Source organism: Macaca fascicularis, chromosome 5 (genome assembly GCF_037993035.2).
Source record: "Macaca fascicularis isolate 582-1 chromosome 5, T2T-MFA8v1.1".
NCBI lineage: Eukaryota > Metazoa > Chordata > Mammalia > Primates > Cercopithecidae > Macaca > Macaca fascicularis.
Window position 1 is genome coordinate 25,146,342 of NC_088379.1, and position 27,117 is coordinate 25,173,458.

The 27,117-nt window shown below is 46.4% G+C and overlaps 1 long non-coding RNA gene across 1 annotated transcript; it reads right to left on the bottom strand.

Annotated features, from left to right (window-relative positions):
• Positions 1-27,117, bottom strand: LOC135970775 (uncharacterized). The gene is made up of 3 exons (XR_010586626.1): positions 26,985-27,117; positions 4,929-5,199; positions 1-2,070 (listed from the first exon to the last, which is right to left on the bottom strand). It is a non-coding gene; the product is annotated as an uncharacterized lncRNA (long non-coding RNA).

Here is a 27,117-nt window from a genome sequence, read left to right on the forward strand (position 1 = left end):
TTTTAATAGGTTTGGGGTAAGATGCTTGGATCTGGGCTTTTAAAAGCCCCATGAGGTAAGGCATTGCTGAAGCGAGTTTGGAAAACAGCTTGGGTGAATATATTGTCAAACCTCAAATCAAGATACTCATCTGACAAGCTCAAGTATTTTTATGAGAAAAAGCCACAGGATATTTTAAATGTGTAGGGACTTGGAAATCCCAGGCTGTGTGGTTCTCCTGCACTTGGTGATGGGGTTCCATTTTGGAGGTCATATGGTGTGATGGCTAAGAGCATGGGCTTGGAGTCTGACAAGGGTTTGAGTCCTGGTTCCCTCCGTGGGACTTTGAACAATATAACCTCTCTGAACCTTCGCTTCCTCCTCTCTTAAATAGAAGTAAAAATAGAAGCCACTTTCCAGGATTAGTGTGAGAATTAAACAAGGTCCCATATGTAAAGCACTCAGCTCCATGCCTGGCACAGAATACATATTTGTAACAAGTACTAGTAGGTGTTAAATTATTGAAGCTGGAAAATCTGCCAGCTTGTAGGAAGTTTTCGATCCAGGAAACTCTATGTTGGTGAGGCACACTCTCCTTTGCTTTTGAGAGGGAGCACTTGGGAAGACCTCTTAGTCCTAATGCAAGTGCTTACCCACCACTGGGGAGGAGGAGCCCAACGACATGAAGCAGCTGAAACACAGACTGATAAGTTAAGTGCTCTATTTATTATGCAAATTGGGAGTGCTCCCAGCACTATCTCCTTGCTGAGTTAGAGAACGTTTTCCTTCCTCAATCTGTATTTACACAGCACCACAACTGGAAATCATTGTTTCTTGAAGTATGTGTGCCCTTTCCCTTTCTTTGCCCACAGGAGATTGAGGGGACATCCGTAGCAGAGGGACAGAGAGCCTGGACTTTTCACTCCTAATGTCAGAGGAAAGACTATGACCAGGACCTGAACTGGGCCAGGATGGTGTGACCACCAGATGATGTCATTTAAGACCAGCAAACCCAGGCTTTAGAAATGCATTAGCTGTGTCTTATAGGAGGCAGGGGGACAAGCCCAGCAGGTGGAATGGGGCTTTGCATGCAAGCAATAGATCAGTGGATCAATGAATCAATGGGCCAGTGAATCGCTTGCCAAATGAGTTTCTCCTACAGGCCATGAATACTCCCATGGGTCAAGAAAAGAACAGGGTCTTAGTTTGGGCAGAGGAAAGCTTTCCTCCCCTCTTCGGGACCAACAGGCACTTGGATCTGTACTATGAGGGGACAAGAAGCTGGGAAAATGTCATTCTGAGGGAGGTTCATGGCCTCTGATACCATTTTTGGGACACGGGTTCAATCGTTCTGTGTCACATGGCGTTCTGCCAGGGAGGTGGGAACTCTCTGCTCAAGCAGTAGGTGAAAAGCCCTCTCTTGTTTAAGCTTCAGTTTCCATAATTTTTGACAGGATCTCACGGGAAGAATTTAGTGGCAGAAATAACTCAGCAGAGATCATCCCTTCCTGGGGTGGGAGTCTTAGTGGCAGTTAACATCAGAAAAGCTAATGGGGTAACCCAAGAAATCTTCCTGGAGGAGGAGATGTTGGCTGAATCATCAATCGGCTCATATCACTGAGCCAAATACTTGTCATTGGCTTTGGGGGGTCAACGTAGGCCCCACAGCCCCCCTAATCATCCTCAGAATTGGCACTCCCCAATGCCTCACAGGGATGATTTCAGGGTTCAGAAATTGTGACTCCCAACCCCCTTGGGTAAACTTCCCTTCCATTATGCAGGGCCATCTCCCTGGTCTTGGCTTGCCCTGTGACCACACTGCATTATCCTTCCACATGCCCTGACACACACTTCGAAATGCCAGAGTTCTCATGAGTCCGGCCTGCCAGGAGCGAGGTTTGCCAAAGCCATGTCCCAGCCAAGCGGGTGGCCTGCAGAGTGAGCCATAGGACTGCACTCAGTCCAGTTCCAAGCTGGAAGGTGAGGACAGCCTCCCAACTATTTCTTCCAACCTCAGAAACGATTTAGTGCTGGCAGTTCACACGAGGTCCCCCTGACATCTCCAGTCAGGAATGTAACTTGCTGTGGATTCTGAGGCAAAGAGGCAAAGAGAAGACCATTAGGAAGGAGGGAAGTCATTAGCAGACGGGATGACCAGCATGCACGAGGGACCTATCTGCCTTTTCCCCGAGGTGCCCAAGAGCTTGTGTGTGGGTCAACTTGAGCCTTCCAGGATTCTTTGACCACTTGAGACCCAGAAGATCAAAGGTCTGGTAGCCACAACCCTCTTTGAATCCATAAATCCTTGCCTCTCACAAATAAAGGGAAGAAAAGGTGTCAGGAGGCAAAGTTGTAGCTAGCAGTTTTGCCAACATGCATGGATTGCAAACGTTATTTAGTAAAAGGGTTCAAGGATGGAACAGAGGAGGAGTCAGGAACTCCATTCTTGACCACCTCAAAGCACCCTTGACCTCAGGGGAACTCCTGCTGCCGACTCCCTGCCCTTGACCTTCAGTCCTGCTCCATACATTTTTGTATCCTCTAACATGCCTCTGATGTGGTCTGGCTGACAATTTCTGCTGGCTGCTACCCCCCAAACCAGGGCTGGCTTGGCTCAATACACAGAGGGCACTCTGGGTTCTAGAACATGTATTGGCTTGATACATAGTCATCCCACTGGTGGGTAGAGGGTACTCGAGCAGTGCTTCTCAAACTTTCATGTGCCTAGATTTATCTGGGGCTCCTGTTGAAGTGCAGATTCTGATTGAGTAATTTTGGGCGAGCCCAAGATTCTGCCCTTCTAGGAAAGCCACAGTTGAGGTTAATACTTCCAGTCCATGACTACACTTGGAAAAAGAAAGTGCTAGAAGGCTCAGCAGCTACTGCTGTGAGATCAGGGCTTGCAATTCTTGTACAGAGGTCCAAATAGCACACTCATAAAAAGACCAGCTGACTCCCTGCCCTCATAGCTGCAGCCACTTAGCCCCCACTAGCAGGCCCAACTCCTCCCCAAACTCAGGTACCCAACATCTTGAGAGATACAAAGGAGCTGTGGGGGTCGCTATTTCCCTCTATCCACTTCACCCTCCTCTTCTCAGTGTTAGATTCTCCTTTGCAACCTCCCAGCTTCCTAGGTTGACCAACCTCTCTGCTTCACCCTCCAGTGCCAGGCCACAACCTGCCTGCTCTTGCTATGGAATGAATGTGCATCCCCCAAAGTCATATATTGAAGCTCTAATCCCCAGTGACTATGATGATGCTAAAAGGTGGGGTATTTGTGAGGTAATTAGGTTTAGATGAAGTCACAAGGGTGGAACCCCTGTTCTGAAATTAGTGCCCTTATAAGAAAAGAAGGAGACCTTTTCTCTCTGACATGTGAGGACACAGCAAGAAGGTGGCCATCTGCAAGCCAGAAAGAGTCCTTACCAGAACATTGAATCAGCTGGCACCTTGATCTTGGACTTCCCAGCCTCCAGAATTCTGAGAAACTAATGTTTGTTGTTTAAGCCACACAGTCTATGGTATTCTGTTATAGCAGGCTGAGCTGACTAGGATACTTGGAGTGTAGGATACTTGGAGTGTATCCTAGTCACTCCATACTTGGACCAGGCGGTCCCTTCATGGGCAGCACTAATGAATGAACACAGAGTTCTCCTCATTCCTCTAAGACCACCAGTGCCTCCTTTTCTGGGCCCCAGCTGGAAAGAGCAATCTCTGCCTTTTCCATGCTGCTACTATTACTTGGAACATATAACCATAATGTTAGTCACAGTGTGATTGTGATTCTGCATCTACATAATTGTCACTTCTTCTATCCTTGAGGGAGGACATAATAATGCAGAGCTGAGCACATAATGTATATTCATCGAATCAATGATGCTGTTATTCGTGGTCCCTCTTCCTTGGGAGGCCCCTCCCTCATATCCTTGGAGACAGTCACTATGTCTATCCCGTAGGGGACTTTTCTAGTTTAATAGCTCCGGTTTCTCCAACCCCAACCAACTTCTCTATTTAGAAGTATCTAAGATGCTAATTCTCAAGCTTGGCTGCTTGTTAAAATTAACAGGGGAGTTTTAAAAATACTGGGTCTAACCCTTAGAGATTCTGATTTATTTGGTTTGGAGTGTGACCTGGCCATCGGGATTTTTTTTAAAAAACCCAATGCTGCTAATGTGCAGCTGGGTTTTAGAGCCACTTGGAGTCAGGAATTTTAGGTTCCCACCCAGCACTTTAGTCTCCAGACAGCACTGCTGTCCGGCCTGTTCTAATTGTAGGTCCCCCAGTGCAAGTGAACAAGCTCTTACCTTGATCTTGACACTAGTTCTTTCTATGAAGAGAGGGCACAGGGCTACACTAGTAAGGGACCAGAGGCTGGCATGAGACAGATCCATCATTTAAATAGGCATGACTCGAAGCAATTGTCTGCACTTCTCTAAGCCTTCATTTCTTAACCAATAAAACGGGATCATGTGTAGTCAATTTCTACTGGATAACAGATCACCCCAAAACCTAGAGGCTGCATTAGTCCATTTTCATGCTGCTCATAAAGACATACCCAAGACTGGGCACTTTACAAAAGAAAGAGATTTAATTGGACTTACACTTCCACGTCACTGGGGAAGCCTCACAATCATGGTGGAAGGCAAGGAAGAGCAAGTCATGTCTTACATGGATGGCAGCAGGCAAAGAGAGCTTGTACAGGAAAACTCCCCCTTATGATAACCATCAGCTCTCATGAGACTTATTTGCTATCATAAGAACAGCACAGGAAAGACCTGCCCCCATGATTCAATTACCTCTCACCAGGTGCCTCCCACAACACGTGGGAATTCAAGATGAGATTTGGGTGGGGACACAGCCAAACCATATCAGTGGCTAAAAGCACAAACATTTATTCTTTCACACAATTCTGTGGGATGGATGGGCAGTTCTGGTCTGGATGGACTCACCTGGAGCTAGATGGTCTAGGAGGGCCTCCTGCAGATGTCTGGTTATTGGCTTGACATCAGCTGGGGTGACACAGATGGCTTGGCTGGTATCTGTGTCTCTCATCATCAGGCAGGCCATCTCAAGCTTGTTCACATTGTGGTCACCAGGTTCTGAGGGAGTGAGTCTCAAGATACTTTTCAAGCCTGTTTGCTAATGTCCCATTGGCCAAAGCTAGCATAGGGACCAAGGGGAAACTTCCCTTTCACTCTCCTGAGGTCTGCTGAAAATCAACTGACAAAAAAGGCAGATTAATAGGAGAAAAAACATACAAAATTTATTTTATGTACATAGCATGAGGGAATTGCCAGAGAATATTACTCAGTATCTCCATGTGATCCAGATGCTTATATAACTTTCTCCATAGCAAAGAGGGGAGATGGGAAATGTTGATAATTCTTTTGAGGAGCAGTAAATGATTATTAGGGAGAATGAATGGACCCAGGAGACTGAAATTCAATTGTAAATTATTCTCTTTGGAATCTGAGCAAACCTGAGAGACAGATATTATCTTATAAAAAGGTCTAACAAGTTGTCGTTACATTACTCAGTCTTTGTTTCTGGGATAGACAATGAGATTTCAGGGATGGCACAGGAAGCAATTGTTCCAATTGGTGGGTCAAGTCTTCATGCAGCTAAGGGAAAAGGCTCTTCCAGCATCTGCTGGTCTCCAATGGCCTTGCATTTGAAATATTCATCGTACCAGGGTGCCATATTTTGGGGTAAAATTTCTCTCGGCGTCTTCATTTATCAAGGCCAGCCCAGAGCCATGTTTGTTGCAGATGTTTCCCTGCAAGTCATGCCATTAATTCATTGATTCCTCCTAGAGATTGATTCATTCATTCATGTATCCGTCATAGCGATGCTGAGTGTCTGCTACATGCCAGGCATTGTACCAGGTGCTATGAATTTCGAAACAAGTGAAAATAGACCCTTACTCCCAGGAGTTTTATCATCCACTGGGAGGGGCAGGTAGGTAAATAGAACCCAGAAGTCAACTTGAACTTCAGATAGGTATTTGCATGTGTTTTCTCTGCTTTCGCCTGTTTCAACTTGTACACAGAAATCCTTCTCTTTAGAGTTCCGCATCAGACAAATGTGTTTGTAAGCAATACAGACTTTATGGGCAGCTTCACAGGGGAAACAAAAAACGGATAATATGGTACCCATCATATCAATGGGCCATCAGCTCAAACAACCCGTCAGATGTTTCTGTTCTTCCAAAGTTAAGGTGTCCGAACTCTCCCTTGGAGGAGCCCCATCTTCAATAGTTCCCTCTCTCCCCTTTCCAGAACCTCCTTCAGAAGTACACCCCTCTCCTCTCTGTTATGCAAAGCAAAGCAGCTCTCTCCTGGCTCCCCCACATCAAAATATTTCTTCTCCAATTTACAAAATTAGATCCACCCTGCTTAGAAGTCAGCGTTGGAACCATCTTGTGCTGTTCAACCAGGCACTTTGGGATCTTATCTCTTGCCTCCTGTCATCCAGAACAATTTCTCAAATTGTTTATTCCAGCGTTCTCCCCAAGAAGATGTTTCTGAGTAAACATTTTCTTCATCTTCTTCCATATACATCTATGTCTAAAATCAAGCATGTTGAATTTTGTGCAACAGGAAAGAGTAATTTTTTTTTTTTTTTTGAGACAGGGTCTTAATCTGTTGCGCAGGCTGGAATGCAGTGACAAAAATGAACTCTGGTCGTCCTCACTGCTTATTATATGCCAATTATAATGCCTTAGCAAGCAAAAGACACTCCCACGAGTGTCATGACAGTTTACAAATGCCATGGCAACATCAGGAAGTTACCCTATATGGTCTAAAAAGGAGACGAACACTCAGTTCCAGGACTTGCCCACTCCTTTCCCAGAAAACTCATGAATAATCCACCCCTTGTTTAGTATATGATGAAGAAATAATCATAAGTATACTCAATCAAGCAGCCCACACCACTGCTCTGCCTATGGAGTGGCCATTATTTGTTTGCTTTCTTAATAAACGTGCTTTCACTTTACTCTATGGATTCGCCCCAAATTCATTCATTCATTCTTTCTTTCTTTCTTTCTTTCTTTCTTTCTTTTTTTTTTTTTTTGAGATGAAGTGTTGCTCTGTCACCCAGGCTGGAGTGCAGTGTCATGATCTCGGCTCATTGCAACCTCCACCTCCCAGGTTCAAGCAATTCTCCCTGCCTTAGCCTCCCAAGTAGCTGGGATTACAGGCACCCACTGCCGCTCCTGGCTAATGTTTGTATTTTTAGTAGAGACAGGGTTTAGTCATGTTGGCCAGGCTGGTCTCGAACTCCTGGACTGAAGTTATCCACCCACCTTGGTCTCCCAAAGTGCTGGGATTACAGGCATGAGCCACTGCGCCCAGCCCCCAAATCTGTTCAAGAACTCTCTGTTGGGGTCTAGATTGGGACCTCTTCTGGTAACATTACCATAAGTGCCTTTTCTAGTTAGCTAACAGAAGGAGAAAACAGACCAAGTCTTCACCTATTCACGGCACATAGAACAAGAAAGAAAACACAGTGGCCCTACGGTTTCCATTGTTTCCCCCAAATGTCTGTATGTCATTTGTTACCTTGGTTTTGTTTGGCAGGGATGTGTTGTTGTTGCCTTTCACATGCTTTGGATCTAGACTAATCTTGGCACTCAGATGTCCCTTTGGCCTCACAGAATAGGATGCCTGGAATCAGAACAAGCCATGGAGTGCAAAGAAATTCCTCAGTCATGACTGCATTATTTTGTTCTTCATATCAAAAGCAAGCTAGGTGAGAGAATTCATTCATCTTTTATCCCACCGTAAGGGATAGAGGCAATTTTTCTCCCAGGATTCAGGACTAAAGTAGATGATCTTCCGGACTTCTCTGTGACATTTAACTGAAATTGCAATTCACCAAAAACAAACAAATGAAAACAAACAAACAAACAAAATCTTCCTTTTGAGAAGATCATCCCCAAAAGTAAAAAAAAAAAGAGTAGTAGTCCACTTGGAAGATGCAAAAAATGTAAGTACACATGTCATTTGAAGTGTGTATGGACTCTTTCAGTTGCAAGGTAGAGCAACTCAACTACAAGTGGCTTAAACAAAACGGGAGTTTTATTTGTATTCTAGAAAAGTCCAAGATAGATCAGTCTTCAGTCATGGCTGGATCCAGGTGCTCAGATGATGTCATGTGAGTTCTTATCCCTCTTCGTCACTCAGCTCTGGTTCAACATGACCACCAGTGGCCCCAGACTTACATTCTGCCGGCTAGACACATCCCTGGGGGAACGTGTGCTTCTTTCCCAGAAGTCTTTTGAAAAGTTCCAGGCTTGCCGGGCGCGGTGGCTCACGCCTGTAATCCCAGCACTTTGGGAGGCTGAGACGGGCAGATCACGAGGTCAGGAGATCAAGACCATCCTGGCTAACACAGTGAAACCCCCTCTCTACTAAAAATACAAAAATTAGCCAGGCGTGGTGGCGGGCGCCTGTAGTCCCAGCTACATGGGAGGCTGAGGCAGGAGAATGGCGTGAACCTGGGAGGCAGAGCTTGCAGTGAGTGGAGATCGCGCCACTGCACTCTAGCCTGGGTGACAGAGCGAGACTTCGTCTCAGAAAAAAAAAAAAAAAAAGAAAAGTCCAGGCTTGCATCTCAATAGCCCAAATTGGATTTAGTTTCCATACTACACCAATAAGGGTGCCTCCAATTGGCCAGGCCTTGATCACACACTCCTGAAGCAGGGTGGGGTAAGGCAGACTCCAACCAAACTACACGGACTTAAAAAAAAAAAAAAAAGGATGCTATTACCAGAAAGGAAAATGGTTTGGCAACAGCAAAGGATGCCTGTTACAGTGGAATGCCTATGTAATGGTGAAATAAATAAGAGAGAGAAAAGAAAGGCAGCAGCTGGTAGGATGCTGGCAGAGGGCAATGAACAGGTCTGTCCTAAGTGAACTCAGGTCGGCAGGCTTGGTTCTCAAACCAGCTGCCTTGATTAATGGTAAAAACAATAACATTTCAAGACCTGAAACACATCTCCTTAAATTTCATTGAAGTGTCCAGTAAGTGCTGATGTTTATGGATGTTACCATCACCCAGGGTTGCTGTTGCCCCTGGACAGCCCGGTAAGCAGGCAGCTATCTATCAGGACTAAAGGAAAGAGGTTCGAAAGCCAATGTGGAGAAGTCGAGAACTTGGCTTGTGTAGTGCATCATAAAGGAAGGAGGGAAGAGGGAGAAGCCTTGGCAATTTGTTTTTAATATTTTTGCTTGTTTTGGATGCCACAAAAGCCTCATGTATTGGCTCTTGACTAATAAAAACAGAGGGGAAGCCAGGCTGGAAACCTGGCTGTGTTTCTGTGCACAATTAGGTTTGTTTGTTTAGGTCTCTTTTTATTTGTTTTCAGATGACTCAGATATGAATACTGCAGGCCTTTCAGAGTGAAGTGTTCATATGTGTATTTTAGGTCTAGGGCTTCGCCAAGTGCAGAAAGACTTGGCTCCCTGAGGTTATTTTCCTATCCAGGGGTTTTTCAAACTTTCAAGTGGAGCTGAAGAATGCTGTTGCAAGCCAGGTTCTTTTTCTTAGCAGACCCCAGCTTGGGGTTGTAGGGGGGACAGGGATTGCAAAAATACAAACACAAAAATCCCCAAACAGTGCACAAGGGCACCCATTGTGCTGATCCCGGCACTGCCTCTCCCTGATGGCTTTACCATCTGCATACTTCCGTCCTCTCTGGAAACCTCTTCACGAGTCTGCCTCCCTTTCACCAGACAACCAAGTCCAGAGGTATACTCTCCCTTCCTCTCCCTCTGGATCTGTCTACAAACTGTTCTGCTTTCAAGATTCTCCTTTTTCATTGCCACAGTTTGGAGTCTGAAGCCTCCTATAAAACGTAGAGGTATTTACAATCTAGGTAGCTGCCAAGCACCTGGCTGAGCTCCTACCCCTAAGGGTGGTGTCTCCTGCAGGTTTGCTTCTAGCCAGTTGACCCAGCGTCCAGGGCCTTGGGAGGGGTCTAGGGAGAGGTTGAGCAGTAGTCTTTCCCCCAAGATGATCAGGATGCAAACCAGGCAATGAGGAAGACCACTCTGGTCTCCCCTCTTGGAGATGAGACTTCTTTCCAGTATCCCTGCCTCTGCATTGATGAATCAGAGAATAGGGACAGCTGAAAGTGGTCCCAGCTGTTTTCAAATACTCAGGATCTATATAGGCACCAGAAGCAGGTTTCCTAAGCTCCCTGGAAGCTGGTCGCAGCCTAAGAGTCTCTAACAACCTCCCTTGCTCATTGCCTATGTGAAATGGAAGACACTGACCAATGCATTCGCCAGAGAAGCACTTTCCTACGTTAGTCACTCCAGCGAAACGTCTGGTAGCCAAGATCACATTTTTCAATGCTCCTCTCCCTCTGAATTTGCCCCTCAACTCTTCTGCTTTTAAGACTCTCCTTTTTCAGTGTGCCAGCATAGAGGCTGAAACATCTGAAACTTTTAGGAGAAAGATTTATTCTGTCAAAATTCACGTATTTCAGGAATGTCCCTTTTTTTCCCCCAAAACCAGTGTCTTCCAGAACTGTATCCTGGGGTCAAAGAAAAGATTGGTCCAATCTTGCACCTTCCACACCTACACTGCCGTGTCAGCACAGGTGGTGACTGGAATAATGGCCCTGTGTCTCAGCAGACACTGAGATGAGGATTTGAGTGCAAACAGTTTAGTTGAGCGGTGAGCCCAGGAAGCAACTCGGTGGGGAGGTGACCCTGGGTGACTGGACCTCAGTCCTGCTGGGACCCTCTAAGAGGAGGAACAGTGGAATAATGCCCCTGATTGTCCCACTGAGGGACAAGGAAGCTGGCTCTTGATAGCTGAGGGTTGCTCTTGGCATCTTAACTCCTGGGCACTTCCAAGTACACTTCCAGTCAGGGAACATCTTCAGGCAGAGAGAAATGTAGAACTTTCCAGAGGCCACTTCCAGGGCAGGCTGAGGGGATTTGGGAAGGGCACCAGCCATGTCTATAGTGTCTTCTATACCCTAAGATGACATAAGGAAAGGACTAATCATCAGAAAAAGACTATAGTGTCCTTACTCCACGGTGCCCACTGAGGCAGGGAAGTGGACTGATAGGAATACTTATTAGCACTAGCTGAAATGACAGGGCTAGAAAGCAAAAGGTTTGAGTTCAACTCTCAGTATTTTTGTCTATTTATTTATTTAGCAAATATTCCTGGGCTGCTTGCGAGTAGGTGGCAGGTGGGGATGGTGACGGTTAAAGCTGGCAGGGAGCAAAGGTCAGATCATAGGATCTAGAAGGCCATACTATGTTGCATAGCCAGGACAACAAGGAATTCTTTTGATTATTATTCAATTAATATTTATTTCATTGTTTCTTGAATCGCCTGTTTTCTTTTCAGGTTCAACTTATTTCTGAAGACCCCCCCCCTTTTAGAAGCTTTTCACTGATGTCTGTGAGGGGTAAACTCTCTCAGTCAAGAATGGATCCATTTTTAAGACTATTTATTTATTTATTTATTTACCTATTTATTTATTTATTTATTTATTCATTCAGAGACAAGGTCTCACTCTGTCGCCCAGGCTGAAGTGCAGTGGCACAGTCACGGCTCACTTCAGCCTCCACCTCCCTGGCTCAAGCAATCCTCCCACCTTAGCCTCCTGAGTAGCTGGGACCACAGTCACCCGCCACCATGCCTGGCTAGTTTTTAAAATTTTTTGTAGAGACAAGGCCTCCCTGTGTTGCCCAGGCTGGTCTCAAACTCCTGCACTCTAGCAATCCGCCTGCCTTGGCCTCCCAAAGTGCTGGGATTACAGGCGTGAACCACTGCACCTGGCCTGGATCCATTTTTCTTGGGGCCTGAAGCTAATGCCATTTTGGATCCTCTTTAGGAAAAATAATACAAATTATGAATATAAAATTAAGGATGAAAATATTGACAATGAGAAAAAAATCACTACAAATTATTAAGTTTGAAATGCTGACAAATAAAACAAACATGAAAAAAGTCCAGAAAAAAAATACCATTTTTTATTAATTAACTAGACTTTTTCCAGCTTCTCATATTGGTGCCATTGGAGTGACAATGGGCATTTTGGAGATTTGACTAGTGAGAAGATGAGATGGTCTACATTAACTTTGGATTTCATGAGACACATTAGGTGATCTGCAGTCCTTTTCATGTATAGCTCAGTTATTCAGTTATTGCTGGGTGTACAGATGTTGGAATGGCTTCCCGAAATACTCCTACCTTCCACAGGCTGACCCGCCTGGCACACAGCATCAGAGATTGGATGGAGATGCAAATAATTCTACAATGTCTGGCACCAAAAAATAAGTGGATAGTGAAGAAACAAGATTTAAGATGTATGGAATCACAAGGTAGTCTGTAGAAAACTCTTCCACTTATCAGATATGTAAAACTGTAAGTAGAGGACTCATTCCTATATAACGCCTAGTCAAATGAAAGATTTTTTCCCACCAGAAATATATTTGAGAATGTGGTGCATACGATTATAAACACACCATAAATTTGCAGCTCATATGTGAAAGAAATTCATAAAGGTCCTCCCAAAGTCAACAACAATTCTAAACATTTATATGCTAGTACCAAAAATGGGTTGTAAAGTTGAATTTTTTTTTTTGCTTTCCGTAACTTAAAAACAAAGTCTGATCTGCCATGTTAGAAAGAAGACGGAATTATCTTTCCATTCTCTCTATAGAAAATATTACAAAATCATCATATTAAGAGATAATTAAAGGATACATAACTAAAAATGAAAACAGTATAAATGAAATATAGTATCCTTGATTGGATCCTAAAATTCAGCATGTTCGGCACAATTTCTCTTGTGAGAGAGCAGAGACACATAAACAGAAATCATTGGTTAGAACTTCTGGGGAAGCTTATGAAAGGAGCCAAGCCAAGACTGAAGGACACACAATCTTGCCCTTTACCCCTCCTCCTTCCTGCTGCTAGGAATGTCATTGTGATAGAGCTGCAGCAGTCATCCTGCAGCCGTGAGGTGACATTAAAAGTAGAAGCCAATGTTAGAAATGGTGGAACAGAAAGACGAAAGGATCCGAGGTCATTGGTGGTACGGTGGTAGCCACCATACCAACCCTGAATGGCCTGTTCCAGACACGTTCAGAGAATGAATTAACTGTCTCTTTCAAGCAACCGTTAATTGGGATTGCTGTTACATGTAACTGAATCTAGTCCTAACTGATAAATCACCTGACCCCATCCTGGGGATCCAGGGACAATTTCTTGCATATCATGAAAGATAATTAGGAAATAGGTCAGGTAAAGGGTAGTAGGAGCATTAGAGGCTCCAGAGTACAGGTTTTATTTAAAGAGCAGCAGACAGCCACTGATGGGGTTTAAGGAGAATTTCAGTATTGGATTTTAGTATTAGGAAACAACAAATATAACTATCTCATTGGTAGCTATACTGAAGACAGGGAAAGAATGAACACAGGAAAACTAGGACAAGAGGTGATGTGACTATTTATGCCAGGAATAAGATCCTGAAATAATGCTGCATAACAGTGCTGAACGCCAAGTGCTGTGCCGTCAGCAAGACCCAGAGGCCTATCCGGGCTTTGTCACTCATCAGCCATATGACCCTGAGCAAGTGACTTGACTTCTCTATGCCTCTGTTCCTTCCTATTTCCATGATATTTCTAAAAGAATTAAATGAGGCCATGTGTGCACAATGCTTAGGACAGTACATGTAAGGACTCACTAAATTATTGCTGTTGTTATTGTTGCTGGGCCTGTGGCAGTGAAAGACAGGTTCTAAGCAATAAGATGAAATCAAGAGAATGCTAAGACCAGTTGGATGGGGAGAGGGGTGGATGAGACAGAAAGGAGGTAGAAATGTCACTCGAATTTCTGTAGAAGAAACAATTTGGGGAGAAAGATAATGAGTTCAGTTTTGGACCTGTGGAGCTGGCGGTGTCTCTGGGCCATCTGCATGGAGATGATGGTTGTTCACCTGCACTGACAGATGCAGAGGGAGTGGGGATCTGAGCTGGAGATGGACTGGAGAGTCCTGTGGGTGGATGAGATCACAGGCCTAAGGTGAGTGTGGAGAATGAAAAGAAGATGACAAAGAGAGAGCCCTGTGGGTGGTAGGGATGGACCAGAAGGAGCCAGCAAGGAACCAGAGGAAGACAGGACAGAAAGTTCTAAGAAAAGCCTTGGGAGTGCCCCCAGGAACTTCAAAGGAGAGAGAAATTAAAGAAGTGTTAATTGCACTAAATGGAGGCCTATGGCTCACGCCTATAATCCCAACCCTTTGGGAGGCTGAGGCAGGAGGGTCACTTGAGCTCAGGATTTTGGGACCAGCCTGGGCAACATGGTGAATGATGAATCTCCATATCTACAAAAAAACAAAAACAAAAACAAAAAACCTGGGCATGGTGCTGCTCACCTGCAGTCCCAGCTACTCAGGAGATTGAGGTGGAAGGATGGCTTGAGCCCAGGAGGGAGACAGAGGTTGCAGTGAGCCAAGATCGCACCACTGCCCTCCAGCCTGGGCAACAGAGAGAAACCCTGTCAAAAAAAAAAGGCACTAAATGCTGCAGAACCGGCCAAAAAAATCTGTGATATGAACATTGGGCTGAAGGGCAAAGAGGTCATTGGGGACCTTGGCCCCTGCCGGCTGGAGGTTATGATGGGGCTGGAAGGCAGAGTCTGGTTGGGGGCAGGGGGCAGGGGGTGGGCGTGGGGGGAAGCAATTAGAACTAGGGATCAGGAAGAAAGCTTGTGTGAAGGTGGAAGAGAGTTCCGCAGTAGCCAGAGCTAATAAGGAGAGGAAAACGAAAGGAAAGTAAGACGGAAGGAAATGGAAGGCAAGAAACCTAGGAAGACAAGTGCAGGCTTGATGTTCATGACAGGACCCAAGCTGTCCCCGGTCCCGACCATGTGCCCAGAGTGTAGAACATCGCCCCCTGTGGTTCGGGAAAGCCCGGCTGCCCAGTAGGGATAGGCGGAAAATTGGTGGGGAAAGTCTCCAACCTGAGCTTGTGTGGAGAGAGCGCAGAGAATTCAATGAGGCCAGAAGAAAAGAGAATCATGGCTCCCATTTACTGAGCACTCAACATAGCCAGGCACCCGGTGCCAAGACGTGGCAACCTACAAAGTCCCACCTATTTCACCAGTGAGCACCTGAGGCTCCATGAGGTTAAGGAACCAGACAGCGCCGGCGGAACCGGGGCCTTCAACCCTCTCTGAGCCCACAGAGGTAACCCTTAGTCACCAAGCGCTGCAGTGTAAGGGGCAAAGACGGTAGAACTGGCCGGAGAAGACGAGGGAGATGTGGCCCAAAGATGACCCAGGGATGGGCCTGGGTGATTTCACATAGTAAGGGGACCGGCCTGGGTGATTTCACATAGAGAGGGGACGAGCCTGGGTGATTCTCCGTAGAGAAGGGATGGGCCTGGGTGATTTTACATAGACAAAGGATGGGTCTGGGTGATTTTACATAGAGGGGGGACAGGCCTGGGTGATTTTACATAGGGAGGGGACGGGCCTGGGTGATTTTACATAGCGAGGGGACGGGCCTGGGTGATTTTACATAGGGAGGGGACGGGCCTGGGTGATTTTACATAGGGAGGGGACGGGCCTGGGTGATTTTACATAGGGAGGGGACGGGCCTGGGTGATTTTACATAGGGAGGGGACGGGCCTGGGTGATTTTACATAGGGAGGGGACGGGCCTGGGTGATTTTACATAGGGAGGGGACGGGCCTGGGTGATTTTACATACGGAGGGGACGGGCCTGGGTGATTTTACATACGGAGGGGACGGGCCTGGGTGATTTTACATACGGAGGGGATGGGCCTGGGTGATTTTACATACGGAGGGGATGGGTCTGGGTGATTTTACATAGAGAAGGGACGGGCCTGGGTGATTTTACATAGAGAGGGGACGGGTCTGGGTGATTTTACATAGAGAGGGGATGGACCCAGGCAATTTTACATAGAGAAATGATGGACCTGGGTGATTTTACATAGAGAAGGGACGGGCCTGGGTGATTTTACATAGAGAAGGGACGGGCCTGGGTGATTTTACATAGAAAGGGGATTGGCCTGGTGATTTTACATAGAGAGGGGACGGGCCTGGGTGATTTTACATAGAGAAGGCACGGGCCTGGGTGATTTTACATAGAGAGGGGACGGGCCTGGGTGATTTTACATAGAGAAGGGATGGGCCTGGGTGATTTTACATAGAGAAGAGATGGGCCTGGTGATTTTATATGCGGATGCAGAGGAGGGACAGCGTCTCGGGGGGCGGAGTCCGACCTCGGGGGATTCACCCTGAGGGCTACAGGCGAGGCAGCTACGGGCACGCAGGACCTGCCGGACGCCTCCCAGGAGGGGGCAGCAGCGCCATGCGTAAAGCCGGCCCGCTCCGCTCCGCTCCCAGCCTCAGGGCTGCGAGACCGGAATCGCAGCTTCCCCGGCAAGGGGCGTCCCAGGGGACCTCCGCCGGGCCAGGGAAACCGGGCCTCCGGGCCTGGGTGAACGCGCCTTCCAGATCATCCCGTCAGGCCGCTGCTCCCCCGGAGGCCTCAGGCGCTTGGGACAGCCTCTTAGCCTACTCGTGAATCTCTCCTCCATCCCGGCCAGCCCCCACCCACCCCTGGTGGAACGGAGACCCCACGTCTTGCTCAGGACCCTCGCCACAAGCCCTCCCTACTATGCCGCAGTGAGCCCTGCCAGGGAGGCAGAGCTGCAGAGCACACCCTGCCACCGCAGTAGGGGCCCTCCCCAGGCTGTCCCTGCTGTCCCAAGGACTCAGTCACCAGGCTGTACAAATATATCTCCTACCGCGCATCGGATGCGAAGGGAAAACCGAGGATCACTATTTTGCTTAGAACTAATCTGGTCTGTCTCTTCTGAGCCTCACCCACTAGTTAGTGGGATGGGAGGATAAATGAGATGTCCAATCCAGTTAAACTTTGAGCTGATATTTTAAACCCTACAGATACTGCTGGGTCTTTAGGGAAAGCGCTCAGTATCTCTGAGAGCTGCTGCTTGCTCTGTCTCTCACTGCAGAGGCAGGGATATGGGGAGCGAGGGGACTTTCCCCGCCGTGGCAACAGAGCAGTGAGTTCCTTGGTCCCATGAAGGTCCCTGGATGTGTGCCAGCTGCTGCCTGGTGGTCTTTGGGGAGATGTCCTTTTGTGGCCTGGGTCATGCTGGACCTCCTGGCCTCCAGTACTGAATGTGTGGCCCATTCTTCCAGCCCGGGCAGTGCCCCGGGTGGGCTGCAGCCCCAGAGGTCTCCCCGTATCCCCCAATGGCTCTCCAGTCTGTTCGTGGGGAGGTCTAGCCCTTGGGGGTGACCAGGCGGTCACCTTGTCTCATACTGGTTCCCGACTCAGCATCTGTGCCCCGTGGGACTGAAGGGAGCTCTGGGAAGCCTCCAGGCTGACCACACAGAGCTCCTTTCCGGGGCTGCAGCCTGGGTTCTTAGGGGGCAGCTTGTGAGTGGCTTCCTTTCAGAGTCCTGAAGGGTGACACTCACGTCTCTAACACTGTCCCTCTGCGGGCCCAGAGATGGGAAAGCCAGGTCTTCCCTCCACTCTGTTGATGGCTTGGCTATTCTCAGCCAGTCCACTTCTTTCTCTTTTTAAAAGATTCCCAGGTACAGAAAGAGCACGATGGGCTTTCCCTTGACTTCTTTCTCTCCACGTTTCCTCCTTCTAGACTCCCCTGAGCCCTCAGTGACTAGCTTTGGTTACTGAGCCGTGTATTTTGGAAATCCCTAGCTCAGTGCTTTAGGATTCGCCTTGAAATACCAAGGGAAGAGGAAGAAGAATCTGAAAAATCCCTTCTCAGAATAATGGTCTGGTCTCTCATGCAGGAACTTTCTGCATAACCTTATTTTGAATGACCAAAGCTCAGCATTGTCTGGGTGTCTCTTGGGATTCCTCCTGTAACCGAGTTGAATCTGCCCACATAGTTCCCCTCTCCCCATCTCATCACGCCTCCTCCCCCTACAGCCAGATATCAAGGGAGAACCAGGGAGAGTGGGAACCGGAAGAGAAAGCATGTTACTGCCTTAAAATGGGATTCCCCTTCCCTTCTCTTGCAGTCTAAAGAACTCTCCTCTCATCGGATCCAAATCACTTAGTTTTTCTTCTTTCTCTTATTGTTCTGTTAAAGCTCCAGGTATCTGTCTCTGCTCTCATCACTCCCCAGCACACCCCAGTCCACCCTACAGTATCGTCTCTAGTCCTGTACCTTCAGGTAAGGACCACATTTTGTCTGATTCCCCGGATTCACAGCCCATGCTTTCACACCGCCATGCCATTACCCCGACCGTACTCCCGCCTGAATTTTCTATCATCCAGTCCTTTTCCAAGGCTCATCTCAGTATCACTTCCTATGAGAATCTTTCTCGAGTTTACTGAGTCAGATGAGACTTCTCCCTCCTCTAAGGCCTGCACCACTCTGAATCTCTCACATCCTGCCTTGTATTTAGATATGTGTGTATTTATCGCCCAGCTAGTCTGGGATCACTCACTCAGCTACATATCTTCTGTATGATTGTGGATTAAATTAAATTAAATATGAGGCTGGACGTGGTGGCTCAGGCCTGTAATCCTGGAACTTTGAGAGGCCGAGGTGGGTGGATCACCTGAGGTCAGGAGTTTGAGACCAGCCTGGCTAACATGGTGAAACCCTGCCTCTACTAAAAAAATATACAAAAAATTAGCTGAGCGTGGTGACAGGCACCTGTAATCCCACTACTCGGGAGGCTGAGGCAGGAGAATCGCTTGAACCCGGGAAGCGGAGGTTGCAGTGAGCCGAGATGTCGCCACTATACTCCAGCCTAGGCTACAGAGTGAGACTCCACCTCAAAAAATAATAATAATAATAATTAAATCAAATATGATTATCAACAGGAATAGCCCTATATCCAGTTTTCAAGTAGATCCAAACCCCAGAGCACATCACTTTACACAAATTATTGAATTTCTTTGGCCTCAGTTTCCTCCTTCGTTAAATGAATGAGCTGGTTTCCATAATGTCTTAGGTCATCTCTGTTTCTGACACTCTATATAATTTCATCCACTCTCTTCTGTGGTCTGTGTGTGTGTGTGTGTGTATGTGTGTAAGGAGGGAGGGCTAACTAACTGGAGAGGGAAAGATGGAGTTGTGGAATTGACACAAGCTTTAGATCAGGACAAACTTGAGTCTAAATCCAGGCTCAGGTACCCACCTGCGAGGTGACCTTGCACACTCTTACCTGCTCTGAGTTAAATGGAAAATAGGATTGTTCACCCACTCAGTAAGCATTTACTCAGTCCTACTAAGTACACACATTGCGTTGGTTATCAGGGGATATTGAGTAAATAAGATATTGTCCCCTCTCTGTAGGAGGCCAGAGTTCCTCACATAGAGATAAATCTATACACAAGTAAGTGTCATACCGTGCCTAAGTACTAGATGGGAGAATGTTCCTGATACAGTGGGGCCCAAAGCAGGGAGAGACTAAATGGATAAACAGATTATAGGGACTGATCTCACTGGGAATGTGACAGGGAAGGTTTCTCAGGAGAAGGGAGACCAGGAGGGAATACTCCTGGAACTTGTAGGTGGACGGGGAGAAGCAAACCATGCCACGTCCATTCCTGTCATCGTGAGTCTTCTCTGACCCACCTTGGTGAGGCCTAGGAATCTTGGATCCTGAACACATTTCCAGAGAGGTGGTCACAGCTGACATCAGTCCCGTGGCTTGGCCTCTGAATCTGTTGATTCCACTCTCAAACCTCAGTTCCTTTCCTCGTTGCAGATGAGTTGCCTCCAGTGCCCGAAGCAGCCTCCTCACCCTCTGTGTATCAAGAGTGACCTGGGCCCCAGCTAATCTCTTGGGGGAAGAGCAGTGCCTGATATAAGGCAATTATTACCATAAGAAATGACCCCTCCCCTAACTGCCCCCTTTACTGGATCCAGGGGAGAAGTTTTCTGCACAGAACCCACAAGAGTTTCTGCCAAGGGACCATCTGAAAAACAACTCTAGCCAGAGGAAGCTGTTCAAACACCATCCATTTTGACACTTGGCCGGATTAGCAAGCACCTCTTCCCTCAGAGAGTGGGAAAATTTCCAGAATTAGTCTGCCGGCAGAAAGGGAGGTTGAGCAAACAGGCATATTGTTTTTTCATAGCTGTCTTTCTTGTTAATGTTTGGTCAGCCAGCCGTGCATTTTTGGAGTGTTACATAGGCTTACGTTCAGCATTCATCAGAGAACAATTAGGATGAGTGTGGGGGAGGCCACAGGGTCAGGGATAACAGATGGGCCTCCACTTAAGCAGGTTAGAAGTTCAGTTGCTCAGGAGGAAGAAGACCCATCTTTGGCTGGGGAGCACAGGGTTGGGTAGAAAGGGGAAGAATGGAAATATGGCAGAGGGCCTCTCTTTTCTGAAATATCCCTTAGGGATAAGTCCCTATATCTTAAGCAGTTGTTTTAGTTTTCCCTGAAGAAGCATCAGCAGCCCTGGCTGAATCAAGGAGCCAGAGGCCTGGTGCCATTCTAAAATAGCAGCATTGCTATGCTTTCCAACTGAGAGATTATTCCTTGGTGAGCCAGAGAGCTTTGGAACATCATTTGGAAGCAAAACCACATTTTTTTTCAAAAAAAATTTTTTTTAAAGGAAACTTTACATGCAGTGAAGTCAAGGCTTAACTCTTGAGAGGAAGCAGTACAGGGACAGTCATTGGGTCTTTGCTGATGGAACCCTTGCTCTGAGTGGAAGGTGAGTTTTTCTTTGGTGAAAGGTCAGTTGAGGTGCCTTTGAGAGGGGAGGGGCAGAGGGCACTATTTTTTACAAGGGTTGGTTAGAAAGAGGAAAGTACATACTGGTAGTTGGTAGAAAAGTACAAAAAGTAGAAAGAGAATTCTGAGTTAGCCTTTGCAGCATAACAAACTGCCTCTAAGCTATGTGGCTGAAAACAACCATTTCATTTGCTCAGGGTTCTGTGGGTCAGTGATTGGGTTTGGGTTCAGCGAGGTGGTTCTTCTGCTCATCTCACCTGGGGGTCATTCTTCTGGCTGCAGTCATTTGACAGCTCAAAATGGGGTTGGATAGTCTAAGATGGCCTTACTTCTCTAGCAACAAATGCTGGCTGTTAGCTGGGCCATGTGTCTCTAGAGACCAGCCTTGGCTTCTTCACATGGTGTCTGGGTTCTAAAAGCAGCAAGAGAGAGGAAAAGGCTGACCTCACAATGGTTTTTGTTCTTCTTCTTCTTATTATTATTATTATACTTTCAGTTCTAGGGTACATGTGCATAATGTGCAGGTTTGTTACATATGTATACTTGTGCCATGTTGGTGTGCTGCACCCATCAACTCGTCAGCACCCATCAACTCGTCATTTGTCATTTACATCAGGTATAACTCCCAGTGCAATCCCTTCCCCCTCCCCCCTCCCCATGATAGGCCCCGATGTGTGATGTTCCCCAAGTCTTGTCTCCTGTCCTGCACCCTCAGGTAAGGGCCACACTTTGTCCCATTCCCCTGATAAACAGAGCATGGGACATTTACTGTCCTATTAGCAAAAGCAAGTCATACAAGCTCTAAGTCAGCATGGGTGGGGACTGAACAAAAGTATGGATACAGGAGGGAGCCCTGGCTCCATTAGAAGCCATCACTGAAACTGCCAACCCACGAGGGAAGTAAATCTTAAATGGACTCGGATGCCCTAAGCTTAGTGGGATGCAAACCATGAGAATCAGAGTTATGAGCTCAAGCTGAGGAGAAAAGACCAGAGAATCATTTTGTTGAGTTTTGGAACAAGCCAGCTCTGTCCTGGGGATGCTGGGGTAGGGAGACACTGGGATTAGTAAGACTTGAATAACTCTAGTGAGAATCATTTTTAACATCTCATAAAATTTGTAACAGTGTCCTCTTCCTCCATATTTACATTTATATCCAAATAGATATGACCTGAGACTCCTCAGGCCTCCCCAGAATATAGGAAAGATGGTAGTATGGCCATAGAGTCTAAATAGAAAAACAGACACCATTTCCAGGTTTTAGAACAGAAAGAATGGTTTTTGCTGGTGATGGAAGGGGACAGTGCAACAGCCCAGAGATGAGCAAAGGCAGGAGGTCACTACTCCTCTGAGATTGGAGAGGCAAAGAGAAGACATCAACTAATAGAGTCCAGAGACCAGGGGTTGACATGGTACAAACTACAATCATTATGGACCTGTCTGATAGGAGCTGGAGCCATGGAGAAGACAGAGCCACTGAGGGAGAAGCCACCCAAGACTGAGAGGGAGTGAGAGCAGAAGCCTGGCTTCTTCCTTCCTTCCAACTCCTCATCTCCTGCCAGTACCTTTTATGGGCTACACCTGGCCAGAAGCCACTACTCTCGGAGCCTCTGAAACACAGCTTCAAGGATAGCCCCCTATAACAGTAGGAGCAATTCAAGGAATGGATCTGGGGCGGAGAGGCCCAGGACCAGCCCATGGAGCACATTCACAGTAATAATCCAAATATTACCCCTGTTTGATCAAGTAAGACTCTTTGTTCCCCACGCAGTCCCACTGTATTTCTTATGAGCACAAGAAAAACTTTGAGGTTGATGTCCAAAAGCCATTGAGAAGGGGCATCTCCTACCCTGAGAATGCTGCTCTGCCCAGGCTGCTGTCCTCTGCCACCCTGAGGCTGAAAACACTGGTGTGCCAATGTGGTACTGAACACTCCCACATCCTCCTTGAGACTGAACCTCACTAGCCCACTCAGAAGTGGAGAGGTGCCTTTTCCACTCTGCCATTCTCGTTATAACAGTCCTTTATAAAAATAATTCATATAGCCCCTCCTCAGACACTATCTTTGAGACCAGGTCAAGGAGCACTGTAGAAGGCTGACTCCCCATTCCCCCATCTGGTAGCATCTGACCAAACAATTCCCACATCCTCCTTCCACCAGCACACCTCCCTTGCAAATCCACTCCTGGATATTCACTTTCCCTTTACCAAACACATCATACATGGATAAATCCCTGATGGGTTCGAGCTGGGACCACACGCTCAAACACACACGCATGCATGCATACATATGTACACACAAGTATGTGCTCGCATCGTTACTACCACAGCCTCTGCAAGAGTGCACAAGAAATGATAAAAATGATCACTGATTAGCACCTCCAAGATGTCACATAGCTTCTACTTAATTCCTTTACTCCTGAAGAAAACCCTACAAGGAGGCCTGATTCTCATTTACAGGTGAGAAAATTGAGGTGCTTATTTCTGTGACTGGCTCTAGCTTACACAGTAAAGAAGCAATAAGATCAAGATGTTAAGTCAGGTCTATATAATACCAAAATCCATATCCTTCCCCTACACATTGTCTTTCAACCTATATGAACAGCATTTTATTCTCGTCTTGGCACTATTTCTTATTGTCCTAGTAAGACTGAATAAACTGTTATTTCTAAGACGTCTTGTATCTTTGAGTACCAAAGAGTACCGTCTCCTGGTGAGTGGCCCCTAGATTTCAGTTTAGGGACTACCTAAAAATAATCATAAGCAGTATGTTGTTTCATGCTTCCATATTGTTTTCCAAAGACTGCTGTTGTTATTACAAGAGGGGCATACTGGAGGATAGCCCCTGGAGGTGATATTGCCTGGGATCTGGAGGTGATTGAGCATTGCTGTTGAGAACACAAACTTTGGCACTGAGAACGGCCTTTGGAAAGGAATTTTCCATGTGCGCACAAAGCTGCATTGTAGCTGGGAGTGTGGGTAATGGCCAGCACACGACTCACAGCCAAGCCAGGCCAACCCTGTAGAATCTTAGCAGCAGCATGGATTTGGAGAGGAGGGAGAGGTTGGGGAAGGCAGAGAGATTAGCCATTGCAATGAATGGTCCCTGTGAGAGGTGATGGGTGGCGATTCTCTAGTTCTGGGTCAAGGCTTCCTGTACTTGAAGGGAAAATGTGAGTAGCAGAGCTGTGGAAAATGAGGAATGCTGTTTCTAGGAAATGAATGTCCTCCTGGCTCTCCCAGTCACTGTCCTTTAAGTCTGATGAGGCTGCCCCATGTTCTCAGACAACCAGGTCTGCTCTCAATAGCTGGGCCTTCAGCTACCTTGTTCACCACTTTATCCCTGGTGTCTGTGCATAGTAGGTGCTCAATAAACATTTGCTGAATGAATCAACAAACCAAACAGATCAATTTAAGAATCTATTATAAATTTCACCTGCACAAAGTCTTTCTTCTAATGACCATGTTAATACGGTGCAAGGCTGAAAACTTCAATGCACTTTATTTAGAAAATATTTTATAATATTAAGAAAACAATATTATAGAATGATTAGGAATTGAAGGAGAAATAAATACTCATAATCACCCCTTTCCAGAGCAGCTATTATTACACCATGTTTCCCTCGAATATTTGGTCAAATGCTTGTATAATTTTACATGCTTCCATTTATATGTGCATTTCATTATGTTTCTTCTGTGTGTGTGTGTTTCACTGCAGTACATTACACCATAAGTATCTCCATGTCGCAACCTAGTCTACATAAACATTTTACATTACCTCATTGCATAGCCTTAAAGTGAGGCCTTCACAAATTCAACTCCTACATCATCTCTGTTTCTCTTCCAAGGACTCTTACCAGTTTTGGAACATGCAGAAATTTCTGCCATCTTTTAAACAAAACTCTCTCTTACCATACATTTCCTTCTGCTTCCATTCATGGCAGAACTTCTCTCAGCTATTGTCTATCTCCCATTTATGGTCTTCCCCGTTCTTCTCCTCCCCTTCTCTCTTGAACTTATTCTATGCAGGCTTTTGTCCTCACCACTCCACAAATTGCTCTTGTCAAGGTCCCCAATGATTTTAATGATGCTAAACCCAATAGTTGATTTTCAGATGTCATCTTACGTGACCTGTCAATAGCATTTAACATCATCCCTTACTCCCTCCTTCTTGAATCCCATTCTTCTCTTGAGTTCCAAGAAAACTCATCTGGTTTCTTCTCATATCCTTGACTGCTCCCTCTCAATCTCCTCAAACTCCAGATGTTGGCATGTTCCAGAGTTGAGTCCACAGAGCTCATCTTTCCTCTGTCCATACTCACTCCTTTGAAATATCATCCATGCTCCTGCTATCTGTGTGCCACCAGAGACTTCCCATTCTCTATCTGCACCTAGACTTTTCTTCTGAACTGTGGACTCTTATGCCAACTGTCCACTCAACATGACAACCTGGATCACTAATAGGCATCACAACCTTCATGTGTCCAAAAATGAAACACCAGGCTGGACATGGTGGCATGTACCTGTAATCCCAACACTTTGGGAGGGCAAGGCAGAAGGATCACTTGAGACCAGGAGTTTGAGACCAGCCTGGACATCATAGCAAGACCCTATCTCTACAAAAAACATATATATAGCCAGATGTGGTGGTACATGCCTGTAGTCCTAGCTACTTGGGAGGCTGAGGTGGGAGGGTCACTTGAGCCCAGAAGGTTGAGGCTGCAGTGAGCCATGACTGCATCACTGCACTCCAGCCTGGGTGACAGAATGAGACCCTGTCTCTAAAAAAGTTTTTAAAATAATGAAAAATAAAAAGAAAGAAACTCCGGACTCTTCACTCCAACCTTCTCTCATAGTCTTCTCCAGTTCAGGAAGTGGAAATTCTATCTTTTCCAGTTGCCCAGACAAAAGCTCTTGTGATGTTGATTCTTCTCTTTCTTTCCCACAGATTTGTTGATCTACTAACGAATCCAATGGCTCTTTCTAAAAATACATGTAAAATCCAACCATTTCTCATCCCCTCCACTGGTTAAAGCCACCATCCTATCCCACCTGAATTGCTTCAAGAGCATCCCAATGTCATCTAGCTTTGTCCCCCATAGTTTATTCTCAATGTAGCAGCCAGAGTGGGTGCCTATTAACCTACATCACATTTTGTCATTTCTCTGTGCAAAAGGCTCCAGCAGCATACCATCATACAAGGGATGAAGCCACTGTTACTCACAGAAGGAAACCACTGTCCCCACCATGGCCTGCAAGGCCTCCACATCCAGCACCCCACAGCTAGATCTCATAGACCTCACTTACTGCTCCCCTCCTGGGTCTCTCCACCGCACTCAAACATTCTGCTTTGACCACAGGACCTTGACACTTGCTGATTTCTCTGCTTGGAATGTTCTTTCCAAAGATATGTGAACTTTAGAGTCTTTTGGGTATTTGTTCAAATGTGAGGCCTTCCCTGACTATTCCAGTGAAAACTGCAACCAAGTCCCTGGTTTCGTATTCTCCTGGTTTGCCTTGTGTGTCTCCATATGAGCTACTGCATAATTTACTTTTTTTTTTTCCACTGCTTTCTACCCAATGCCTAGAACAGTGTCTGACATGCAATGTTTGTTGAATGAATTGATCTGAGATCTGGCATCTGAGAGTTGAAAGTCTTGCCCACGAGACATGAGAAGGCAGAGCACAATGAGAGGATCGTGGGCTGCCCCCTGTGCCTTGCCTGTTCATTCACTGAACAGCAATCCAGCTGTCTCCATCTGTTCACAGGACGTGCCTGTGAGCGCCACACGGGGGAAGAATGTTTGATATCCCTGAACTCAGCAGCAGAGGGCCTGAAGCATGGTCGTTACTTATTAAATATTTAAGTTCATTAACACACAAGAAAAGGGCTCCTGAAAATGGTCTGGAAGCACTCAGGACCGGCTTTATCTCTTTTCCAGTTTTGCCTTGGGCCAGCTGTGTGCTAAATTTATTCACTTATTTACTCAACCAGTCAATAAATGCAGCTTTGTAAATCACATGATTGTTATTATTGTAAACAGTGTTTCTGAAAAAGCAAGTGGAAAGGGCAATTCCTCTAATGCTTTTTCCCTAAGAGTTTTTGTTCCAAGTAGAAACTTCAGTGCCCCATCCAATCAGCACGAGTCCCAAATGCACTGTCTGGCCAAGCGCATCGAGTTTTTAGCTCACCACCCCCTCCAGAAGTTTGGAGAACATTTCCCTGAAGAAATCCCTACCTCATTCCTTAAGTGCATTGGTGGCTGCTCACAGCCCAGGACAGATGTGTGGTCATTCACAGTTAAGTGGGTGCAGGCCGGTTAGCGGACAGACAACGTGAAGTATGCACAGATGAGCCAACAAGCCAACTGT